This window comes from Macrobrachium nipponense, chromosome 22, assembly GCF_015104395.2.
Source record: "Macrobrachium nipponense isolate FS-2020 chromosome 22, ASM1510439v2, whole genome shotgun sequence".
Classification (NCBI taxonomy): domain Eukaryota; kingdom Metazoa; phylum Arthropoda; class Malacostraca; order Decapoda; family Palaemonidae; genus Macrobrachium; species Macrobrachium nipponense.
This window is the reverse complement of record NC_087213.1, coordinates 32,270,870-32,290,869: the sequence shown is the minus strand read 5'-3', so window position 1 is coordinate 32,290,869 and position 20,000 is coordinate 32,270,870. Positions and strand designations below refer to the sequence as shown.

At 36.1% G+C, this 20,000-nt stretch overlaps 1 protein-coding gene and 1 long non-coding RNA gene across 2 annotated transcripts in view; one reads left to right on the top strand and one right to left on the bottom strand.

The window, feature by feature from the left end:
* Positions 1-20,000, bottom strand: part of LOC135198585 (protein PRQFV-amide-like) — a 174,314-nt gene that overhangs the window by 104,209 nt on the left and 50,105 nt on the right.
* LOC135198375 (uncharacterized) overlaps positions 2,954-20,000 on the top strand; it is a 37,461-nt gene continuing 20,414 nt past the window's right edge. The window contains exons 1-2 of the long non-coding RNA XR_010310778.1: positions 2,954-3,179; positions 15,412-15,444. This is a non-coding gene — a long non-coding RNA (uncharacterized LOC135198375). The remainder of the gene's footprint in view (positions 3,180-15,411; positions 15,445-20,000) is intronic.

Below are 20,000 nucleotides of genomic sequence, written 5' to 3'. Positions count from 1 at the left end.
GCGTTGGTGCCATGGTGGTGGATGAGTGCCAGAAAGTACTTTTGTTTCGTATGGTAATCACGGAAGCACTGGGTTTTATGCAAAGATATTTTACACCAAGCGTAATAAGTGGTGTTCTTTCGAGTTCCCTTCATAGGGCACACACGGCACCTCTTCCCTCCTCTGCTTCTTGAAGTCTGGAAGTGGCTGGGGAATGTGCACAGTGCCAGAAGAAAGACGAGATATGGGGTCATCGATCATTGACTACCGTTTTGGAATCTTGTCTTCAGGTACCAAAGGCATAGCAGCAGCATCAGAAGTGCTAGTGGCAGGTGAGGCATCAGTTGTGGCACTAGGGGCAGACGTTGCAGCAAAAGCAGGTACAGGGACAGAATTTTCGAGAGCAGTTGCAGAATACGAGTTAAGGGGAATGGCAAGATCACCAGCAGGCCACTCATCAGGATTGAATTCCATCGCACTGATATATGCTAGTTCATGGACCTGTAAGAGGTTCGTTTATTTTGGTCTCAGGTAAATTTGCGATATAAAATGTATGCACTTTGCAATGCAGTCTGTAGCAAATACATCAGCATTTTCTTTGACCGCTTCACCGTCTTCCATATGAAGCACTATTATTTGATCATTTGGTCGAAGATGTCTACTCCTCTCATGGACAGTATGTATTCCTTAATGGCAACAGGTCGTTGTAGACGAAGTTACCACCAGAGTAACGTCTCCACCCTTCTTCACACCCTTTTTCTAAACATACTTCCCCTCCGTGTCCGTGCCTTGCAAGTTGATCACAGTAACCAACCTTGTGTCCAGCCGGCACAAAATAAAAGTATTGCATTTCATTCGGAAGGTGAAAGTGTAGTGGGGAGTTTTTTTAATTTTCATTTATTTATTTATTCTTTTTTTTTTCTTTCTTTTTGCCGAGTGCCTTTGGTGGGCCTTTATAAGCCGTAAAGTGCCACTGGTGCACACCCCGTGTTCATATCTCTTCTGTCAGCTTCACGGAATTGTATTCATTTTCCAAAGTGGGCCAAGCAATTGAAAAACCACACTAAGCAGAGGGCGATTAGCACCATGTACACCTCGAAACCAAGCACATAATCGGATTCTGCATCCCATAAAATATAAATTTTGATTCCCTATTCTACTTCTTAGGCTTTTACACTTTGAAAGATAATGTGACTTTCCACGGAAGCAAACCTTCATCCAAAGACATGCTCTTTCCTGGCACATGAAGATCTTGACATAAGTTTTGGATAAATTCAAGCACTGGTCGCTCATGAATAAGCCCATCAGTAATATCTAGTGGTATTGTTAGCAGATTCATTGCGTGGAAATAGCGTGAGATTTCCGAGAACTCTGTATAACTACATGACATCACTAGTTGCCACGCTCCTTAACAGTATCATGTTTGGACCGAAACATCCGTTCTTGTGGCAAATTCAGCACCTCCAAAAAACGCGCATTTGGACATAATGTGCAATATCGGTAATATAAAAAGCCCGCCACTGAAGTGCGCTCTTTTGCTTGAGCACATCCCTGCTATTAATAAATTGCATTATGATGAGTTTCTTCCATTAAATAACGGAATAATTCTCGAGTGAAAATAGGGGGAAGGAATCACTCGTTGGCACTGGCACTTTCAGCCGTGAAACATCTGTAAATACATGCAAAATGGGCGGGGGGAGGGCCAAGGGCGCGTTCAGAATCTGACCATCCTTCATCTTCATTAGCAGCAACAGATGCGGGAAGGCTTGCATGCGAGCGACCGGGCTGAGCGGAGGGGAAAGCAGGCATACCGCTCCCTACCCGTCTCATTCCGCCTTGCATCACTCATCATTGGTGAATCTGGGTGAAACGAAGGGATCTCCCCAACTATCCGCTATCAACACTTTCAATTCCGGCCATAAATTCGTCACTGCTATCTTCACTACCTGAGTCACTGCCACTCTCCATAGACGTCAATTGCGTATCTAGCATTCAAGGACTTCATTATGCTTTTTGGAACTCAGTAAGTCCGATAAAAAGACCTTGTTCGTAGGATAATAATAAGCCCTCACATGCTGGTTTCTCCAACTGCTCACTCTCTTTTGCAGGGCCCTACCCTTATACGAAATAGCACTTTGGCATTTTCAAAACACTCTGTAACACCTTTTCAACAAAATCTGAAAAAATCAGCAAAATTGAGTAGTAAATAATAGCGTTATAGGTGTTTAAATAGGCAACACTGACAAATACTCAACCTCACTGGTCAGGTCACCCGGTTACACTGACTTCTAGAAAAGGAAATTTCGGCGCATGCGTGAGTCAAAAACTTTGTTTACTTATGAAATGTCATTTCAGTCTCTCTTGAAGAGTTACTGCACCCATTTATGCAGTTATAAGTTGCATAAATATCGCAGGAAACCCTAAACGTTTGTTATTTTCCGTAATTCCCAGATGTTTGAAGCCGGTTATGTGGTTGCACGCAGCGCTACCCTAGTGGCGGAATACCATACCTACTACCTAGAATCAGTGAGCAAAGACCTTCCACTATACAGTCTCTGCATGTTTAGTAAACAGGTAGCAGATATTGTTGACCCTCTATGGGTGGTAATTATAGTTCTGACTACTCTAGATAACAGAAAAACTGTTCAAACAAAGCAGACATAACCAATTTCCTCAGATTCAGTATACCCTCATATACCGGTACCGATATATGAAGTGTCACCAATAACGACCTGGACTGTAGGCAATGCCAGTCATTTCTTTGCAATATTGTTTAGTTTAACCTGGAGGAATTTTGTACATTCTTCTTTTCATATTTCTAAAGTATTTAATACTTTCAATATTCTTATATGAAATTATCTAGTAAGTTTTGACACACTGCTATCTCGATACTTTTTTTATTTGGATGCTGTCGAATCCACACTGTAGGCCAACCGAAGACAACGATCAGCACCTGCACCAGCCAGGGCTAGCACGGGCCTCACTACCTCCCAGTCCCCCGCCACCCGTCGGAGGGAGATGGCATACACTTGAGGCTCCTCTCGATCACTTATTGAAGTTTTTATTTTTGAGTGCTAGTGCTTAAAATCCCTCCAAAATAGATTACGAAAATACTTCACGGACATCCAAGAAGAAAGTAATATACTGCAAGCGTTGTTTTCCATTCCCAGTCCCGAAAGATAGCTACTAAACAGTTGAAGGTAGGAAAACCGAACCTGATTGGTTTGTGAAGTACGGTGTTGCATCCCTTAATTCATCCTTAGAAAAAGGATTACCAAATTGCGGAGGTTTTTGACAGTTGTTGGCTCTGAATTTTAACAGTAATGGGAGTGCCTATAACTGTAGTAATAATGCTAAGGGAAGTGATTAATTAGAAGCAACTGACGATGACTATACTCTGTTTTTTTTCATCTGTCCATCCGCCAGTGGGGTTTTTGTATGGTAACACTGCGTCCCGGGCTTGAAATAGTTACGCTGTGTAAGTTTTAGGTAAATAAAGGATATCTGGGTGTACATTTGCAACTGAAAAGTGTTTTAATAATTTACTGTATGCGAATTACACCGTTAATATTCGAAATAGGATATTGTTATTATTGTCGAATGTAAGCTGCCTTTTCTGGGTGGCGAATGGAACAGCCAGACGCAAATTCCATCAAACAGATGCTAAACCAGGTTACGTCATATCGTATCTGGCTGAAACGCACTTTATAAAAATTAACAGTACATACTGATATACTTACGTATAATGAAGTAATACGTTGACATCTTGCCGTAGTGAACAGCGAGAGAAGCAATTTTCCCGCCACTGCGTCTGGCTGTTCCATTCGCCACCCCGAAAAGGGAGCTTACATTCAACAATAATAACAATAACCTATTTCGAATATTAATGGTGTAATTCGCATACAGTAAATTATTAAAACACTTTTCAGTTGCAAATGTACACCCAGATATCCTTTTATTTACCTAAAACTTACACGTAGCGTAACTATTTAAAGGCCGGGACGCAGTGTTACCATACAAAAACCCCACAGGCGGATGGACAGATGAAAAAAAAAACAGAGTATAGGGTTGAAGGCTTGAAGCTGTGAGCAGTGCATGTGGTTCTGAATTGGAGAGTTGAGTACTGCCGCAGGTTTAAAATTATAAGTTAATTAACCTCATTACTATATTTAGTGCCATCTTTACGGCGCTGATTTCAACGATAACCTTCCTAACATTACAAGTATAAATAAAAAGGCACATATTTGGTCACAGGTTAGAGAATAGCGGGATAGGTCTATGGTTAGGAGGCAGAGTGAGTGCAACGGTCGCCATGTCCTCTTCAACTTTTGGCGGGAGAATATCCTGAACCTATTTTCTCAGAACTTGGATATGATAAACATCTTATATTTCTTTATCTATTACGGTATGCAAAATGATACAGAATGAATATTTAGACTGATTCTCATACAGAATACCAACATACACCTATACTACGATAGGTAGGTATAGGTCTAGGTATGTGAAAGTAGGAGACGTAAGTATCGTGCCTAGTCATCGAATTTGCACGGCCAAATATATACTACTTAGTTTGATGGTTTCTTTTTCTTAGAAAAGCAAAACATTTGTAGATTCCCGTAAGATAGTGTTGAACTTCGCTCGTACTCCGCATTTCATCGTCAGTACCAAGCGTATATATTTATTAAGGCAATAAGGCTCCAACTTCGAACATCAGTCTATCTGTGCAGTTGGGGGCTTGACTGATCGTGTCCCTACTTGCACCTTCCCACGAGGTATGGGCCAAGAAAATCGCTCATCACTGTGCATTTTGTGGCCTGCGTTACTTATTAACTTGCACATGCTCACTATGGAAACGGAAGTAGGTGGCGTTTGTTCCATCTACAACATATGCACGATAAAATATTTAACGTGTTAAGCGACACCAACGACATATCTCGGTCGGCCGCATTCCATAATACACCGCCTTTGAAAAGTTCTCTTTTTATTCGAGGTGCGCCTTGATCAACTGTCATAATTAAAATACGAGTGGCCCCAAACGGCGTCGCAACATGTGAGTTAAAACGCACAGGGAACGAAATAGTTTGTTTTTAGCCACAGGCGGCCGTGTGTTTTCGAGCAATGGTCCCCATGAAGGATGGATATGTTATATTCAAATGCGAAGATTTGTAGTATTTATGATACAGAATTTAAGTAGTTCTTTTTATTTATAATGTGTGCATTTACGTAAATAGTTTTGTTTCAGAAGTAATAACCTAGACCTACAATTAAAAAAGATGCATTCTTATACTGCTTAATATCTAGTGATAAATTCATTATATATATATATATATATATATATATATATATATACTATTATATATATATATATATGTATATATATATATATATATATATATATATATATATATATATATATATATATATATATATATATATATTATTGATCACTAGAAATTAAGCACATTAAGATGTTAGTTTTGTATTTGTAGTTTTAAGTCAATTCATAATGGAAATTTACATATTTCACATTATATATATATATATATATATATATATATATATATATATATATATTAATATATATATATATATATATTAATTGATCACTAGATATTAAGCACATTAAAATGTTAGTTGTGCATGCGTAATCTAAGTCAATTCATGGTGGAAATTTACACATTTCATAATATGATATATATGTGTGTGTATTATAGAGCAAAATAAATCCGTGCAACTTGATAGATTTCGAAATCAACAACCCTTAGTTCAGATTTACTGCAATTCTCTCTTCCTTTCATTCATATCGTTCGTCCGTAATAGTGTCAAATTTTGATATCCGAGATCAAATAAATGCCCTTGTGAATAAGCAAAGGTTTTCTGCCACATTCTACAATATTCAGAAAACTTGTCTGGGTGCTGTCGTAACTTATGAAAGAGTATATGATATTCTCCATTCTTTCCTGCCTAAATTAATGTCATGAATCCAATGTTTCTTATCCTCCAACACTTCAAATTTGGTTGACAGTGAGTCATAGAGCGAAAGCTCACATACTTCCTCTATGACGTCAAGTGCTGCTGAACTCTGTGTTATTTGTCTGGCGGGGTCGCATATGAAGAAGACGAACATGTTACATGCTGCTTTGGCAGCGTGGGACGCACCTGACGCTGCAAGAACGAGCTCCTGGTGATATGCCGTCTCGAAAGCTGGTGTCCTGCTTACGAATATATGGTTCTATTTTTTTCCAACAATTTATAAAATGCAAGGATTGGCATTCTTGTGTAATTTTCAAAGTCTGTTGGATTTTCAACTTGTAGCTCCAAAAATAATCTTAAACACTCCAAAAAAACCTAAACACCCTTCCCACCAAGTTTAAACACACCCGCTACTAAACCTTAACACACTCACCCACTAAACCTATATGAGCCCACACTAAACCTAAATACCCCCGTGAATCGAAACTCATCCCCAATAAACCTAAACACACCCAAGCTAAATCAAAACACACCCCCAATAAACCTAAACACATCCACACTAATCCTAGACACCCCTCCCACCAAACCTAAACACATCATCCACTAAACTCAAATACCCCTCCCACTAAAACTGAATGCACTCCCACTAAACCTAAACATAAATCTCACTAATCTTAAATGCATCCCAACTAAACCTAAACACACGAACCCTGCTAAAGCTAAACACCCACACTAAACCTAAATACAACCTCACTTAACATAAACATAGAACGAGGCATTAAAAACTTGTAGAGATTATTTTCCACATTAATTACAAAGGAAAGCGGGTACGGGTTTGAGACCTGCCCTATTATTAATTTGGGTCAAATGATGGCCACGAGCCAAATTTTGTCTAGATTGGCGAAGCGGTTCGGATAGTGCACAAACATATAAACATTCACTTTTATATATTATATTAGTGTGTTTGTGTACTATGTATGTACATATCTTTGTCTGTACTTGTTACTTGTATTTACACACATACACTATATATATATATATATATATATATATATATATATATATACATACATATATGAGGTTTTGTCTGTCTGTCTGTCTGATTTTACCTGCACATCACTGTAGGTAGATATCATATTCCATGTGAATAAAATAATTCAGAGCCATTAAGCAATTTGGTACACTTCACTCTGATTTAAGTATAGTCTATGATAAACAATAATAGGTTTAGCAATAACGCTTTGTAAAACGTAATCAATATCCATCGTTAATGGGTATCATTTTATGAGCTGTGTTGGAATGGATATTAAATGAGAAAAAAGTAGTTAAAATAACGTGTTCACACAAGTGGAAATGAGAAAACTTGCTAAGACAACAGTAGGTTAGCGAGAAACCATTTTATTGGTATTCTGTTAAATAATAACAATAAAAAAGCGTGGGTAGTTAAGAGGAAGTTTTCAGTATCAGTAAAGCTCTTTTCTTTGTTACACGGGGACAGCTAGTATATGAAGAATGTAGATTACAGCTTTCATTTCAGAACAATGCCACATATAGTGAAATAAGTAATTGGGTTCAAAGTAGAATTTAATACCAAATTTCTAATATCCGTACACGCAACCTCTTACCATATTTTAAAGTATCCTTTCAAAATACAAAGTCAATATGTGCAATGCTTATACCAAGTTAATTCTATTATATGATAAAATTCACATTCTTTGTCTGGCTACACGTGTGCTCACTCACGAAATTCTGAGTGCGTAGAGTGAAGGTAGATGGAAATTGAACAAATCATTTCATAATTATTCTTTTGTATTGAACTGTAATTTTTCTTAATATGCATTTATCCATAAGCAGAACAGTCCATATTTGAAAAAGCCATTTATGGGCAGAACTGAATAAGTAAAAGTACTAGAATAAATTAAGCAAAGAACTAATAGAGGCCAGTGTGCTTGAGCATACCCTCAACTAGGGAAACCCAAATCGAGTTATTTCCAAATCCATGAAACAAAGGCTATTTGTACAGGTGATGTTCTGAAAACATAAGTTATATGGTGACCGTCTGATACTCCAACTAAAAGGATAGAAAACTGAGCACTGCCACAACTACGCAAGGTACATTTAATCATGTAAATAAAGATGCAGCATAGACATATCAATAACAGTCACTCAAACTGTGCCATAAATTGTATAAATACTTTTTTAGATAAGAGCTGGACATATGCCAGCAAGAACGATTGCTCTATGGCGGCCCTTGTGATAGTGTGAGTGGAATTAGATTGCCTTGTGTGTACTTCAAGATGAGTATAGAGAGAGCCTATGTCAATATCATACTACTGAGGAAACGCAAGAGATATTAGTACTTCTCACGGACCTTCAGTGCGTTTATATTGGTCGTCAAGATGAACGTAATACGCGACTTCAATCTCTCCCGAGGAAAAAAATCGTGTTGAATGGGAACAGATATTGAATCTTCTGTAGGTAAATGTGTCCAACTATAATTAAGTTGAATCAGGAGCCAATTGGCAGATAGGAGAGCGAGAAATGAGCAAGCAGAAATATTTTTCCAGCACTTGATATCCAGCCCAGCGATCATAAAAGCGGATTTAATGTGAGATTCTTTTGAGCGACCCGTCCTTAATTGAGCTGGAGACGGTAAATTGAACTTCTTATGTCAGTTCTGGAAAGGTGCCTATCACATCTTGCGAGACAACGACTTATGATTTTGGAAGAGAGAGAAAAAGAAAGTCTGAGGATGGTATGCATTAGTGTCTCGAGCAACTGTTTCTCAGTATTGGTTATTAAAATAATAACATAATCCAGATTCCATCCCAAAATATTGCGTGATGGAGATTATTGATAATGTTGAAATTCTTAATAATGAAGAAAATATGAAAAGGATTTCTTATGCGTACATAAGAAAGGAAACTCGAAAAATGAAAATATGAGTTAAAAATTAATTGTATATCCATAAAAACACTGCGGGTCAATTGAAAAACAGCCCACGTCAAGGGAGCAAGGCATAGTCAAAGCTTGTAAAACGGAGTCATGCAAAAAAAATAATAAGTTTTAAGCAATGCTAAAAATAAAAGAATTCTCAAGAACTGATCCGATCATTTGAATAATAACAAGTTAAAGTTGACAGTTTAGCGCAAAACAAGAGTTGAAATAAAGATAAAAGTAAAACTGTAAGACTGCCAGAAATAAGTAATTGAAAATGGAGTAGAATGAAAAACTTTGAAAAGAAAAATTGCACAAACAAGAATTTTGACAAACATATTAAATGGAAAAAATTACACCAAAACACAAGAACACGCGAACAAATAAGAATTTCAATTAACAATGTGAAGAGAAAAAGAAGGGAATAAAGTGAAGATTTGCAATGGTTAAAAATGATACAGAAATACATATATGCATAGATAATATAACTGAGGCGGACTGGGTCTAAAAATTGTGGTTGCCAGGTAACACAAGGTGACCCCACTCCAACACTCAGCCACATTACTCTAATAGAGTTGACATGACAAAAACATGAAATATTTGAAAATGCATAAGTGTAAACACTCAAGACAAATTATTAGAACGCTTATATTTCACTAATAACTGTAAATCAACTAGACATATGAAAATGAAATTTTCCATGGTCTTATGTGTAAGGGGGCCCACTTGCTATCGGGCAAGCTAGCAACCTGGACAGTCCGCCACTGTGATATATTATATATATATTATATATATATATATATATATATATATCATATATATATATATATATATATGCATAAAGGTTTTTGCCACGAAGAAAAAAAATGAAATAGCGAGATAGCCAAGCACGTTCGGTCTAGTTTGTGCCTGAGTAAAGGGTCGAACTAGACCGAAAGTGCTTGGCTATCTCGCTTTTTCATTTTTTTCCTTCGCGGCAAAAACCTTTATTTATACATAGCATCACGTTTTATATACTTCGTGATCAAGGTATTCATATATATATATATATGTATATAAGTCAAGAAAAAAGCAAAAGCATCTTCCTTTGTTGTGGCACAGGTCAATCTATACTCTTGAAGTAGTGGGGAGAGAGAAGACGCGTTTATTGTTTGACTTAGATAAAAAAAAAAAAAAAAAATTCTTATGAATACGTTTCTGAAACCGAGCAGGTACAAATTCTTCTTGAGGTTTAAATTAGTAGTTGTTTTTATGAGAAGAAAAGTATGTGGGTAACTAATGAAGCCATTTAGTAATTGTGTGTCTTTCATTATGACTGTACCCAAAGGATTTTGTTTAGGATGAAATTACTAATAAGAAAACCTGGTTTTGATTCTTTTAATCAACTGAAGCCTTTAATTCGGGGTTAAGAGATAACAATAGGTAGTAAATATTTTTACCGACTTTAGTTTTTGGTAGTTTGGCTTAACGACCGTTTTATTTTTTTATAAGTACTAATAGGTCGTTTGTGAAAAGTAATATTTCAGTCGACTGCACAGTTTTTTAAGAAAATATTCCTCATAACTAATATCAATGAAATCAGTGGAAAAAATATTAAATAACACTTCCGCTTGCTGAAAACATTTCTCATATGAACTTATTACGAATGCATGTTTTTCTTCTTATGAAATATCGATCTTCAAGAAGTCTAGATTTTAAACCTTCGTGTGCAACAAATATGATAAACCAAATGAAAAGTCAAGTAAAAACAAATTGAAAAATTAATTCATTTAATGTTGGCCTTTGATTTTATCCAAAGTTCTGGCCTCCTCAGGAAATGCAGCGTAGTCAGACTATCCTCGGTTTGTCAGTTTATTTGCTTTGTTACTTATCTGTCTGTTTTATATTTCCGTTTCTCTGTGTTTGTTTTAGGATTAATTGGCAACGTGTTTTCTCTAATTTTACGTAATTATACAAAAAATTGGTCTCGTTACAGACATCAAATGATAATGTTTCGGGAGAGATCGGGAACTGAACAAGGGACTATTATTGTAGGGCGGGAGGGGTGGGGGAAGGTCTGTCCTTGAGATTGTTCAGAATTTATTTTTTATGCACTGGATATACTTTTGGGATATAGAATTACAATAGGAATGGAATAACTATTAATGACTGGGATTTCTAGGAAATATTTCGAAAAGTTAAGACCTGAGTAGCAAATGAAAAATTAACTAAAATCTTATAGATCTTATTTATAAGAAACATATTTGACTCTAGTTTTGATATTTACGTCATCTTAGGAAGTAGACATATAGATTAAATGAGTTATTACCGAAATAGATACGCTAAAGGAGCTGCTACATAAACAGAATAAAGGAATTATTATATTAATGATAAAGGAGTTAATGCATTAAATTAAAAGATAGCTAGAATAAAACGTACAAACGAAGTTTCGAAAATTCTGTTAATGGTCAAGGGAAAATCGTCTGACACATTGTTCCATTTCGCGCGATCGCTTGTTTATTTTAAGCCGAGAGGATGACATTTCGTCGCGACTAAAAAAAGAAAAAAAAACGCTTGGGCATTCGTAATGCTTCCGCTTTACTCGATTTACATAACGTACACACACTTTCGCTTATGTGCAAACGTCCACAAATTTATACACACACATATACGTATATATAACATCCGTAACCGCACACACATTTATATATACCTGTGTGTCTGCTTATCTTCTAGCTGATTATCTCCACGTAAAAATATTTCCTTATAACGATTTGTTTGTTATATACAGCATTCATGTTTACCTGCACTTTTATAACCATTTGTGAGAGAGAAATTCTCATTTCACAATCACTGTTGTCGTTTTCGCTCTAGGTGAAAATGTACAGACTGATGGGAAAAGGCAATTTATCTCAATGATCAAATTGACTTTAAAGTAAGTAAATCCTGTATTTATGTATAGTTATTAATTAATTTTTATTTACGTACACTCTCAAAGAGTTTAGCTGTTCTAAACTCAGCTACATAATTAAGGATAAAACGCTCGTGGAATCAGCTGAATTCCCTTTTCTTGTCTGAACCATAAATTCCTCATTCTCAGAGTAGACATCATAAAACATAGTATTACTCAAGACGCTGTGTTCAACTTAAGTATTAATGTAAACACTTAAAGTCAATAATTATTCATGGCGTTATTATTTTTTATCAGGAAATTCATTTTTTTTCAAAAATCTCGAATAATTATTAACGAAGGGAGAATTTCAACTGTTACTAGAAATTGTAAATACCGTCTCTCGCGATGACAGTTTACCCAACCAAACAGCCAGCGTTTATCTACGCGTTTATCCATCAATACAGTGTTTATTTCGATATATATTTTTTTTTTATTTTCACTCTTTCACTTATAGTAAAAACAATTTTAGCTCTCTTACGTCATCGTTTTATCTTTGTAAATTATATTCAGTAAATACAAGACATCCGTTAAGATTCAAATTCTCATACCTCTATGTACAGGATGCAGTTAGGCATAGCTCATGAAGCATAAACAAAAATAAAGATAGCACGTTTTTGAAACGTATGAAAGACAAAGTTTTAGAAAGCGAATGGAGCGAGGACAGACATTTAAGCAGAATGAAAATGGAATACATCTGAAGCACATATGGCAGAGAGAGAGAGAGAGAGAGATTTAGTCAAAAAGTGATGCCGAAAAAAAAGTCTGGAACCAAATTGGAAGTGCTTGGAGTGACGTAGCAAAAGCGCAGTATCACCTTAAGAATGGCGATAGTAATTTCCTTTTATGTACGACACAGCAGAAAGCGAATTTCTAATTTGTGAACTAAAGGTGATGTTCACGATGGCGGAGCAGGAAATAGATTGGAAGTGGTCGGTTTTTAGTTTGTGTGTGTGTATGTGTGTGTGAAAGGAAACGCGGTGCTCTTATATAACCCTGGCGGAAGCAATCAAAGTAGAGTCAGACAAAACGGAACGAGGAAGATAATACAAAAGCCTGGTAATCGAGGGAAAGAAACGATGTACCTTGGAGCCTGCATTAGAAATTTATGTTTTGAATTGGATTTATTTGCTTTAATGAGTTTTTACGTTGTAGATGTGGCACAAGAAGAACTGAATGGGAGAGGAACGTGGAGATATGAATTAATTTTAAAAGGCTTAGCAAGGGTACAACGATCGATAGAGTTTTTCGAGATGTTTCGGTCGTTGTGGGAAGACTGAAAGTTGATAGTTGGTGGAGACAATATTGCGTACATTAGAGTTAGAAACAAGAGAGGGAAAAGAAACTAGTGAAGGCCAGAATGTAGGGAGATTGAGCGTGAGAGGGATATAGAAGAGTGACAGTCTATAGGGAGGTTTACACGTTGTTCATGAGCTCAATGTGTAAGTGTACACCAAAGTGGGAAGGGCTTCCCTGGAACGGGGCTGGTTCTGCCCGTCGACATATTAACTAAGTAAACGTTACGAATGTATCATTCCTAATTTTGGCATGCATATGACTTACTATCTGGAAAAGAATACTTTGGGGGTATGATATCAATGGCACCGAAGGGGGGTTGGAGTTGGGGAGGTGGGTGACAGAGAGAGAGAACAGAAGGGGTGTTAAGGAGAAGAAAGAGGGAAAAAGTCAAGGAAGGATGGAGAAAGAAAGACAGGAAGTGATAGAAAGAAAGAGGGAGAGGAAGTGAGAGAGTAGAGGGGGGTGTTAGGGAGGATAAAAAGGGAAAAAGGTGAGAGGAAGAAGGTTTACTGGCTGTCAATATATATATATATATATATATATATATATATATATATATATATATATATATATATTATATATACAGGACATGGCATCTTGGAGGTGGTGATCCCGAGAGTCTTTAGCCATTCAATTGTAAGTAAGGCCATTTATCATAGGGCTGTACCCCTTTGCCCTTCTTTCCCAAGCTTAGGCTCTTACGTACACACATAATTTACTGATTTGGTAAACGAAGGTACAATGGGATTCAAAGAAACAAGACGAGGATTCAAGCTTGTCTGGAAATCCAATTTCTGATAAGGAGAAAGACTTAGCTTGGGAACCCCTAGAATGGATAATAAATAATTAGTATTACTTTTAGTTTAAACAAGCCTTCACGTTTTTGAAGCAGTTATATTACGGCAGGGGAACTAACCACGAACCACTAACATAAAACCTATATATTTTTCGTTTTTTTTTTTCCTTCACGGGGAGATATATAGAGAGGAAACTGTTTATTTCAAAATGAAATTGTCACTACCATTTAAGTCACGGCCTACATTTCTAGCACATTCGAAACAAAGTTGACACTACAATTAGCGCTGGTGAGGGTCAGGTAATTAATCATTAAAGGAACAGCCTGGATTTGTATATAATTAGACCCCCGTGCATATGATATTTAAAGAATTCTTTTCGCCGTCAATTATTTAAGAATTTTACATATCCTCATAACTGTCACACTGAACTCGTGTTTGCAAACGAGGTACTCTTTTCTTCCTAAGTAACTTAATTTGAATTACTATAGGTTTCACGCGCTCTGAAAGACCGTGGATTGGCTGTTGCAAACAAACCATGGAGGCTGTTTGCACAACAGTACCATGTATGTACGACAGGACAGAATTGTAACTAGATTGCGATGATAATTACATCGAAAGTACACAATTGTAATACTTATTCGCAAAACCCTTAATGGATTCGCAAAACCCTTAAGTGATCTAAAATAAAAAGTATAATGTCAAGAATGGTGTAGGAACCCAAAACTACTGCAGACATGACGGTCGGTGGTTTAGGATTCTAATTCCCTTTTAGCGAGCTGAAATAGATATCTTATTTGATGTAATTACAACGCTGTTTTCTAGTTACAGTTTTGTGTTAATATTTTTCTGCATATAAGATTAAATAATAGTGAAAATATATTCTGAATGATTAAATGAAATGTGAATATGTTCTGACATTTTTTAGGTAATTATTGTTGTTTGAAGACGAATATCGGTTGCGGTAAATGTATACTGTCCGTGAACGAATGAAGCCGGTATCTTTTCTGTCTGACATGGATTTTACATTATATTCCTGTTTTGGCCTCAGTTCCACCAAATCTTTATTAGTAGCAGTACTTGTTACATTACCTGATGAATAAGAGTGCAAGATAAATCACCGACCGGTTCAACCAAAATTTGACATAGCGGGTAGTGCAATCAGTGCACCTCACGCATTGCGCTGTAGGCATTAATTATGTTCTGTGCAGCTTCTCCTAGGACCCAGTCACAAGAATTTTCATTCCTTCTAATGTGCTTCCGTTCATGTTCTTTTTCTTCCATCGTTACAATTGATTCATAGTGCAGCTGAGAGGTTTTCCTCCTGTTAACACCTTTCAAACGTATTTACTATCAATTACCATTTCAGCGCTGAATGACCTCATAGTGCCAAGCGCTTGGCCTTGGGCCTAAATTCTGTATTCTATAACAATGTTACTTTATTTTTATCAGTCTCTATAGTTTCTAATACTCATCTTTGTGTTGTTTTTATCTTTTCAGATGTAGGCAGCGTCTTCTGTGGAACCTTCATTAGTGAGTTACTAGTTTTTTGGTTGTTGTACGGTCGGTTGATTATTATGTATTAGTGTGCCTGCATGTTAATTAATAATAAAAATAATAATGATATACTATGCTTATGGTGAAGATGACAGATAAACGGATTATTAAGGATATTACCTTTCACTTCAAATGAAATTGCAAGTCTCAAGTAATATTTAAATGTGCGAGCTCTGATTAATAATCGGCATTTTGTCTCGGGTTGATTTTGCATTAAGTAAGACAGCTTCTCAATTACTACTTTTTAAGATATATATATATATATATATATATATATATATATATATATATATACATTACATATATAATTATATATATATATTATATATATATATATATATATATATATATATATATATATATATATTCTTTCTTAAGAGGGATATCGGGGGTAGGCTTCATAGCGCTAACAACAAATAAATTTTCGGACGACGACTTCCGAATGATGAAACAGTATTTGAAATCAACTATAAGGAAATCTGCTGTGATAAACGTGTAACGAAATAAAAGATTTTCAGTAAGCGTTTCTAGGATCACACTCTTCTGCATGAGTCCTGGAGCTACTTCAGCCTCTAGTTTTTCTAGATTCCTTTTCAGGGATCTTGGGATCGTGCCTAGTGCTCCTATGATTATGGGTACAATTTCCACTGGCATATCCCATATCCTTCTTATTTCTATTTTCAGATCTTGATACTTAACCATTTTTTCCCTCTCTTTCTCTTCAACTCTGGTGTCCCATGGTATTGCGACATTATTATTATTATTATTATACCAAAATGAATTGTTTATGGTATTATTAATACTAGTAGTAGAAGTAGCAGTAGTTTCTTACTTTACTATTTTTGTGATTTTGTTAAGACGTGGTAGGTAGACATCTCGGGTTTGTAACTATTCCTCCAGAATCTTTTTTACCCTTACCTGTTTTCAGCTGGACAGGTCGATTTAAAGGCGAATATACATTTTTTCTGATTTTGATGAACCTTGGGTCGATATTTCTTATCAGTTTTTAACTATCCCCTAGTGCCTTTTTGTTTTACCTTTATGCGTAATTATAAGGTCTAAGGTAAGATTACATTATAAAATTTTATTTGTCCTTATAGAATGTAGTCATTGCTGAAGGTGAAGTTGCATAGTGAATTGCCCAAAGATTTTTTTTCTGTTCGATGAACCTTGGCTGTGAATACATTGGGACTCTTAATAGGCGTTGTAGGCTAATTGGGACTGGTAAATTTTCCCTATAAATATTTTCTTCATCCTTTTCCTATAATTTGAAAGAACACTTCGATATGAATGGCAAAATATTTTTCTTATTTTCTAAGGATCTCAGCTTCTTTGTCAACACTGGCAATAGTTAGGTTTGGTATTTCAACCCATTAATTTGCTAAATACCCCTTACTCGTTTTACTCTCCAACGGATTGATTGTTAAGATTTTTTATCAGAATGTTTTCAATCAAATTTTTCAGTTATTTTACTTAATTGCAATTGCATTATGTGCTGTCCCTGTAGAAGGGTGATATTTGGTCGTCAAAGTGAAGATTTCAAATTAGTTATTCTTGTTTTTGAAGAAAGCTAAATATCTTCTCCCTTAAACAGAGATTCACCTCAAGAACAGTAACATCAGTGATTCAATATAGGTTTCCATATATTATTTGCAGGTGACATTAAGACATAATTAAAAATCAAATGCCACTGTACTTCAGATTGCATCAACTCAGGCTAACCTAATACACATAAAGATCCAAAGCCTATGGAAACCTGCAAGGGAATCTTAATCCCAAACTAAATCTAAGTAAAAATAGTAAATGAAAATGAACCAGTAAATACTGGTTTGCATTGAAAATAAATATCGTGTAGTCAATGGATGAAACTCTTGATCTAGCTTGATTCACGTTCAAGGAAATATTATTCCATACCTGGAAACAGTATTCCATGGTAAAAAGGAAATCCAGCACAGTATTTCACAAAAGTTAACGGTCACGCTTAGGTTCACTATACTCTGTTTTTTTCCATCTGTCCATCCACCTGTGGTGTTTTCACATGGTAACACTACGTCCCAGGCTTTAAATAGTTACGCTATGTGTAAGTTTTAGGTACATAAAAAGATATCTGGGTGTACATTTGCAACTGAAAAGTGTTTTAATAATTACCTGTATGCGAATTACACCGTTAATATTCGAAATAGGATATTATTTAAAGCCCGGGACGCAGTGTTACCATGCGCAAACACCACAGGCGTATGGACATATGGAAAAAAACAAGAGTATAGTCAGGTGGATACGAGGGGGATGAGTTTTCAAAATTAAAACATCATTAAAGAATAAAGTATAAATGTCTTCCACAATAGCATAGATTATTCAAAGCTCCGGCAACCGATTCCCGAGAAAATGTTTAAATCCATTGTCATGACCTTATTATGATTAGGCATAACTGGCAATGAGTGCCATAAGAAAGTTGAGATCGCTATGATGGTCATTCGTGAAGACTGGATAAGCATTTTTTGAGTAGAAAATAAGTTCCAGTGTACCTATTTATGTTAAACACAGGGAAATTCTAATGAAGAACCATCAATTTAAAGGAAAATATTGAGAGGCGATTGAAAAAATAGAGACAATAGTAAAACGTATCAAGAATTTGGTACATAGCAAATTAGTGAAAAAGTATATTTTCTTCTATATATATAAACACATTAGTTTTCGTTAAAATTAACATTTTATGATTAACGAAATTAAGGATAGTAAATATGGTTTACAGATAGCAGCCCAGACTGTATCGCGAGAGAGAGGGGGCAGAATTTTATTTAGTTTTAAATCTAATTTCAACATATCTCTCGATTCGATTTTGTCGCCAGTGAACGTTGCCCGGCTTTAAGCCCCAGTCCTCTCATATCTAGAATATTTGACAATACAAACGTGATTGTGTGAATTCCGTTCAAGTTGTATTCCGCTGGAATAACTGAACAACCAAAGCCCGGTCTCATGGGTTAATACCCCTGAGTCTAATTGGAAACTTAATTTCATTCCATTGACTTTGGAATTGAATTCTTCGCCTGTTATCTAAAAAAAAATCCACCGAAAAGGAGTTCAGAATTCCGTAGCTTATTTATTTATTTGCTTTTTTACTAATCAGCATCCAGTGAAAGGTAACCAGAAACCAAGTAAAGATTCGCGGTGATTACGTGATTCCTTTATCACAAAAGAAAAATTGTTTTCATTGAATGTGGTGCAGCTTCTTTAACTGTGTCTGAGAGAGAGAGAGAGAGAGAGAGAGAGAGAGAGAGAGAGGAGAGAGAGATAGTAATTAGTTTTCTCTAGCAAGATGGATGCAGTATGTACACTTAGGGCGTAGGCTAGTTGTCTCTCATGGAAGTCAATTCCATTAGCCTATTTGCTGGGACGCCGTAAACTCTAGCGAGTGGTGTCATCTTTAGCGCTGGATTTTCCGAAATATTTTGCAACACTACTTGAGCTTTAAATTTGTCATAAGGGTCATCAGGTAGAGTTTCAATAAGAGATCAATAGGCAATTGCTAGATTACTCATAATGACGCAAAATGAAGAGCAAACTGAATTCATATCTTTACGAAAATATCGGTTTGAGTTAGGTTTCCTGTTCTTCATAAATGAAATGCGATATTATGCTCTTAAAACAGACACCCAAATCTAGATACTTTTCAAATGAGGTTAAATTTTGGATGAAATATATACATACAGTAATTTTACTTCATCAGGCGAACACTCTGAGCCAAGCTTCCCAAAGCCTTCTGAGATTGTTATAAGATTACTGGATACCACTCAGATATTAAACGTCAGTCCTCACCAATAACCCATCTTATTCATAGCGAGGCTATTGCCCCTCTGTATATTTTTCTATGGCTTCCGTTCTAGCGCGATATATCAAAGCGAAGCTCTTCCGAAGTTCTGTAAATTATAACTTCTACAACGAAGACTTCAGTGATCGTCTTCTGTCTGTGAGGCCCTTGCAATTTCCCACCAGTCTCCTGACTTCTGTCAGCTCCTTGTTGTAGTTCCCTTGGCCAAGAAAATGTTTGTTAACCCCGTAATTAATGCTGCCTCATTATGGCGGTTATTGCCGATGCAGAGTTTACGCGATGATGATTAATTTCCAAGGGCTCATCACGAGAATTTAAGGTCGTCTTGGAACAATACTGCGTGTAATTATTAACTTACATCAGGATCAAATGAAAGACAAGGACGCTATCGATTGATCTACACAGGTATATTCATACATATAGAGGGGAGAGATTGGACAGCCTATGACAGCCAAACCAGTTTGTGACGTGCACTGCTTGCCGCCATCACTATGTGCTGATTATTAGTGTAAACTATGGCGTAACTCATACAGTCTAATACGAAATCCTGTACTCTTTAAAACGTGTTTTCTCGGCTGTCCGTCAAGTCTGTCAAATGATTTATACACACCATTTACTAAATATCTATTGCCGGTATATTTCTTCTTCAGTAAGCCATAAAATTTTTCAAATATGATCATGCTACATTGACAGCCAATTTTTT